Source organism: Chiloscyllium plagiosum, unplaced genomic scaffold (genome assembly GCF_037043375.1).
Source record: "Chiloscyllium plagiosum isolate Xiang-an unplaced genomic scaffold, Cpla_swu_hap1 HiC_scaffold_19, whole genome shotgun sequence".
Classification (NCBI taxonomy): Eukaryota; Metazoa; Chordata; class Chondrichthyes; order Orectolobiformes; family Hemiscylliidae; genus Chiloscyllium; species Chiloscyllium plagiosum.
Genome location: NW_028270157.1, coordinates 69,459,564 through 69,465,822, shown reverse-complemented (window position 1 = coordinate 69,465,822; position 6,259 = coordinate 69,459,564).

The window sequence follows — 6,259 nt, the reverse complement described above, 5'->3', positions numbered from 1 at the left end:
GCGTTTCCCCCAGCTATATCTCTTACCTTATCCCTTTCCATCGCTAAAGTAAACATAACTGAATTGGGGTCACTATCACCAAAGTCCTCACCAAAGTCCTCACCTCTCTCCAAATCTAACACCTGGCTGGGTTCATGACCCAGTACCAAATCCAATGTGGCTTCGCCCATTGTCAGCCTGTCTACATACTGTGTCAGGAAACCCTCCTGCACACACTGGACAAAAACTGACCCATCTATAGTACTTGAACTATTGTTTTCCTAGTCAATATTTGGAAAGTTAAAGTCCTCCATAACAACTACCCTGCTACTCTTGCTCGAGTTGAGACTCATCTTTGTTATCCTTTCTTCTACATCTCTGGAACTATTTGGAGGCCTATAGAAAACTCCCAACATGGTGACCTCTCCTATCCTGTTTCTAACCTCAGCCCATACTACCTCAGTAGACAAGTCCTCAAATGTTCCTTCTGCCACCATAATACTGTCCTTGACTAACAATGCCACACCTCCCCCTCTTTTACCATCTTCCCTATTCTTACTGAAACATCAAAATCCCGGAACCTGCAACAACTATTCCTGTCCTTGCTCTGTCCATGTCTTCGAAGTGGCCACAACATCGAAGTCCCAGGTACCAACCCATGCTGCAAGTTCATCCACCTTATTCCGGATGCTCCTGGCCTTGAAGTAGACACACTTCAAACCAACTTCTTGCTTGCCGGTGCCCTCTTGTGAGCTTGAAACCTTAGTACTGACCTCACTACTCAGTCTCCTGTATACTGGAACTACAATTTAGGTTCCCACCCCTCTTGCTGAATTAGTTTAAACCCTCCCAAATAGCATTAGCAAAATTCCACCCACCCACCCCCCCCCAACCCACCCCCACCCCTGGTTCAGATGAAGACTGTCCTTTTTGTAGAGGTTCCACCTACTCCAGAAAGAGCTCCAATTATCCAAGAATCCAAAACCCTTCCTCCTGCACCATCCCTGTACCCACATATTCAACTTCTCTCTCTCCCTATTCCTCGCCTCATTAGCACGTGGCACAGGTAACAAACCAAAGATAAACAACTCTATTCCAGCTCTAAGCTTCCACCTTTTTGTGCCTTAAATCCCCATCCCTTTTCCTACCTATGTCTTTGGTGCCAATGTGGATCACGACTTGGGGCTGCTCCCCCTCCCCCTCAAGGATCCTGAAAACACAGTCAAAGACATCACGAAACCTAGCACCTGGGAGGCAATACACCAACTGTCCATTTCTCTTGTTCCCATAGAACTTTTTATCTGTCCCCCTAACTATGGAGAGCCCAATGACTAATGCTCTGCTCATCTTCCCCCTTCCATTCTGAGCAACAGGGATAGATTCTGTGCCAGAAACCTGTACTCCATAGCTTACCCCCAGTAAGTCGTCTCTCCCAACAGTATCCAAAATGGTATGCTTGTGATTGAGGGGAACGGCCATGGGGATTCCTGCACTGCCTGCCGGTTCCCTTTCTGTCCCCTGACTGTAACCCATTTGCCTTTTTTCTTGTACCTGAGATGTGACTACCTCCCTGTAACTCCTCTCAATAACCCCCTCCACCTCCAGAATGATCCGAAATTCATCCAGCTCCAACTCCAGTTCCCTAATCTAATGCGGTTTTTGAGGAGCTGGAGTTGGAGTTGCACTTTGAAGATCTGTAACAGCAGGGCGTTTTATTTCTTTATTTTTCTAATTCTTTTTCCTCGGAATTTGTAGTGAAGAATCTGTATCTAAGTATCTTTGTACCTAACTAGCAACTTATGAACCTTTCACTGTACCCATGTGAGTAGATGTGAGAATAAAGCTAGCTCAGAATTCAAATTCAAATAAGAGGCAGGTTGTATAACCAAATTCACGAGAATAATTCATAAAAAGATCAGCAAAACCCTGTCTGAAATTTCCTCGCTGCACTGAGATTGGTCAGAGGAGCTTGGTCAATGATGTTTTCCAGTCTTGTGCGATCTCATGTTCCTGTAATTAACAATGAAGAGTTATGGCGCGTTTCTGAAGATAAGAGTCCAGTCTTGATCCGGGTACTGGAAAAAACACTGTGCATCTGTCACTATGACTGTGATCCCTGTGGATGATGTGGAGCGGCTTCTTTGAAATCAATGATTTGATATCAATCTACTTACAGAGTTTCTCCAGTGAATTCTTACTTAATACAAATTAAACGCACAACCAAATAAGTTATAATGCTAATTTTGGGTAGCGAACAAAGTATATTGTTGGTTCATAGTGTGGTGTATAAGGAGAGAAATTCTTTTGGTATGGTCATCCATGCTGAAGAGTTAGCTTAAATTTCTGAGTTTCAATCACTTTAGTATTCTTGAACTTTCTAACAGAAATATGTATGTATTTGTAAATATTTACTTCATATTAAAATGTGGGTATACATATTGTTATCATTTGAATTTTGTTTCTCATAATAGAAGCAGACATGTGTTTTCAGTTCTGTGTAGGTATTTTTTTAAAGAGAGTTAGTAAGACATTTGGAACAATGAGAATCAGTTACAGCCTACTGCACCATTTCGAGGAAGGTGCTGGATTTAGGCCAAATGGGAGGGCACTTTTAGCATTAATGGATGGAGGGTATAAACTGCTGCATGTATGGCATACAGAGAAATCAGACCAAGGGCTCTTAGTTTAGTTTTGACTTCAGTTCTGAAGAATTAAGAGTTCAGTTCAGAAAGTTGAACAATTTCTTCCTAACAGCATCATCAAGTTTTCAGTCTCAGAGAATAAGCCACCCTAGTTAAAATGTGTTTTAGTTTGTGAAGTCTCCAAACCAGGAGAGTTTGTCCTGACATCTTCAAGCTGTTATAATTGATAAAAAAGATTAAGCCATAAATATAAGGAAAGGTTCATGCCAGTGAAGCCAGAAATGAATCATAAAACTATCCCAGGGAAAGAAACTGGGAAGGATTAGTTAAGCAAAAAATTAAAGAGTTGAGATAGAAGATAAGAGAGTTCACTGGGAAAGCAAAAAGGACATTTTCTGTAAATGCTGGCTCTCTTTTTGATTTGATTTATTATTGCCAGGTGTAATGAGATATGATGAAAAGTGTTGTCTTATGTGCTTTTGAAACTGCTGTCAATGAGTCTAGCACAAGTTACAAAACAATTTTCATTTGAGTCTGGAATCCTGTCATGTCCCCATTAATTGAACAGTTTATCCCTTGACTGGTGAGATACTCTATCAGCTCTTTGTCATCCCGGTGGTAAAAACAATGACTGCAGATGCTGGAAACCTTCTTCTGGATCAGTGGTGCTGGAAGAGCACAGCAATTCAGGCAGCATCCGAGGACAGGCAAAATCGACGTTTCGGGCAAAAGCCCTTCATCAGGAATAAAGCACCGACTGGCATCTGGAGAGAGAGAGAGATTGTTGTACATTGGTTTGAGTGGCTGCAGGTCTTGCTGTAAAAACTGAAGGCATTATCAAAATATTTCAGTCAAATTGAATTTGGTAAATGTGAAGAAATATTTTAATTGAACACTGCAGAAAGTAATTAAAATTAGAATCTAGAATATGCCAGTCACCGAGGATATAGACTGAAATATTAAGTTACATACCTTTGTAAAGGATGAATAAGAATTAGGGTAGTGACTTAGCATTTTAATTCTTGGAAGCTAATGATATAATTTATAATTAAAAAAGATTTGAGTTTGTTTTAAGGCTGCCTCTGAATTTGTTAAAACTAGAAGCCTCTTAGACATAAAGTGAACTGATGACGTTACTTTGTAATCAATTTAATAATGATTTGGTACATCATAAAACCCAGTGATCTGAGGTTAATCATATTTGAAAAATGCAATATAGTGTTTCTGTCAAACCACCCCTGGCATAATAGATGTCATCTTGGGCTCTGGGTGGCTAACATGGAGTGCTACTACTAATATTCCTTTCTCTGATATTGTCGATGGTTGACCGCTGGGGAGTTTTAACAAGAACAAACTCTTGCCTTACATAACAAGAGCTGTTTATTTCATTACATCAATTGGTCCATTTACTAACTAGTCATAATTAGTGAAGAGTATTAGGAGCTAGGATTGTTAGTTTAGATTTCACCAGGATCTTGATACGCCACTCAAAGGCGATGTGAAATAATCAGATAGGGTGGAGCTTAGTGCAAATTCAACATGAGTTCTTGCAAAACTATCACAATGTACAATATCTCCTCCCAAACTTCTTTCACCCACATATAACATTTATACTTTCAGGTGCATAACTTCGCTTATCATTGCTCCATCCTCCCCAAGTGCAGTGTATCACAGCTGTAGATATTCAGAAGCTTTCACAGTTCTTCCAGAATGGTTCCCTTCTGTCTTTGGAAGATTGACAGCTCTTTGGCTTGAAGACTGCTTTCCCTGATTCTGATCTCCGCCATGATCGTTCTGTGATCTATTTCTTTGCTGTATGATTTTCTATCCCTTGGATGCCTTTCACAGAGGATGGGTGGCATGGTGGCTCGGTGGTTAGCACTGCTGCCTCACAGCACCAGGTACCTGGCTTCAATTCCTACCTCGGGTGACTGTCTGTGTGGAGTTTGCGCATTCTCCCCATGTCTGGGTCCTCTGGTTTCCTCCTGCAATCCAAAGAAATGTGCAGATCAGGTGAATTGGCCATGCTAAATTGCCCATTGTGTTAGATGTATTAGACAGGGGTAAATATAGGGTAGAGAGGTGGGTTACTCTTTAGAGGGTCAGTGTGAACTTGTTGGGCTGAAGGGCCTGTTTCCATACTGTAGCGATTCTAGTCAGGATGTCATTCCTGCTAAATCACACAGTTGGTCTGTTGTCCTTTCTGAAGCACCTTTAATCTTCTGAATTTTCTTTGCAAATGAACCTTTCACTACTGACTGAGATAGTTATTCCATAATCTCACCTGGAAGACCATTCATCTCATGAATGTCTATTACAGAAGATGGCTGTGCTATTGAAAGAAATACTTACTTCCCTGTAATATCCTGGATTTCTGTACAAGATAATTTCTTCATTTTGCCTGTGTTCAGATACTGTGCCTCTGTAGATATTGGTCTGGCTTGCATGTAACTGTACCCAGCACACCTCCATTTTGTACAAGCAAATCATCACTGTTCATCTGCTGATACATCTATGTTGAAGTATGTGAGCTCTTTACTTCATCTAGTTGATTGGGTGAGATGTCTTCATGTGCCCTTGGTGGTTGCCCTTTTGATGAACTAATAGTTTTCTCATATTACTGCAGTCATATTACTGCAGGGTTGCATGCTTGAAGCGTTATCCCTGTCACTGAAACCAGTAATTCTTCATTAGAAAAGAGTGCATTGAAATGTTGTTCTTGATCTTCTGTTGTCTCATCATCCAACATCAAAGTCAAATGTACTGCTACCAATTTATTCACTGTGCTGTTTTGTTATCTGAATAATTTCAAATAGTGATTCCTCAGTGAGCTCAAGTGGAGTGTAAGGCCACTTCTGCTTCTTAGTATTTCTTTGTTTTGCCAAGCGTTGCTGATTTTTGTCCAATGATCTCTCTTCTGTAATGATAGGAATGTTTCCCAAACTTGACAATCCTGTGTACTCGTAGATTATGCAGTGAGTTATGAGATCTTTGATCTTTTGTTTTAGGTGTCTGATCTCTGAGCCTTGGCTACAATACCGAAATGTCTCCAATATATTCTTGCAAATACATCATCCCGAAGGGAAGCTGAAATAACTAGTTTTCTGTCATACAGTAGGAAATTGTTGATAATTCTGAAGTCAGTGTTCACTGTAATTGTCCCCGGCCAATTTATTGGACTTTAGATCTAGCCATCCTTCAACATAGCGCTTGTGAATGGTAGCCCATGCTTGGTGTCTTTTTTGTTCTTGTTAAATCCGCTTGAGCCTCTTTTGGCACACAGGCTACCATTTCCTCTCAACCATGTGAAACTTTTTTTTATGCAATTGTAGGTAATCTTTCTTCTTTTTAGGAATTTAGATTTTTTTCTATCATCATGATAAATGCAGTTATATATCTGAACGTGTGAATGTTGTCTATGGGAAAAAGAAGCTTTGGAGGAAGTGTTGCATAAATAATGATTCTGCAAGAGCCACTTAGATAAATAGGGATCAAAAGAGGAGAACTAGCATCAATTTGTTAAGAGAGAACTCTGCCTGATTGAATTATTTGATGAGGTATCAGAAAAGGATGATTGAGAACAGAGTCACTGGTAATGAACAAATAGACTTTCAAAAGCAATTTGATATATATTACAT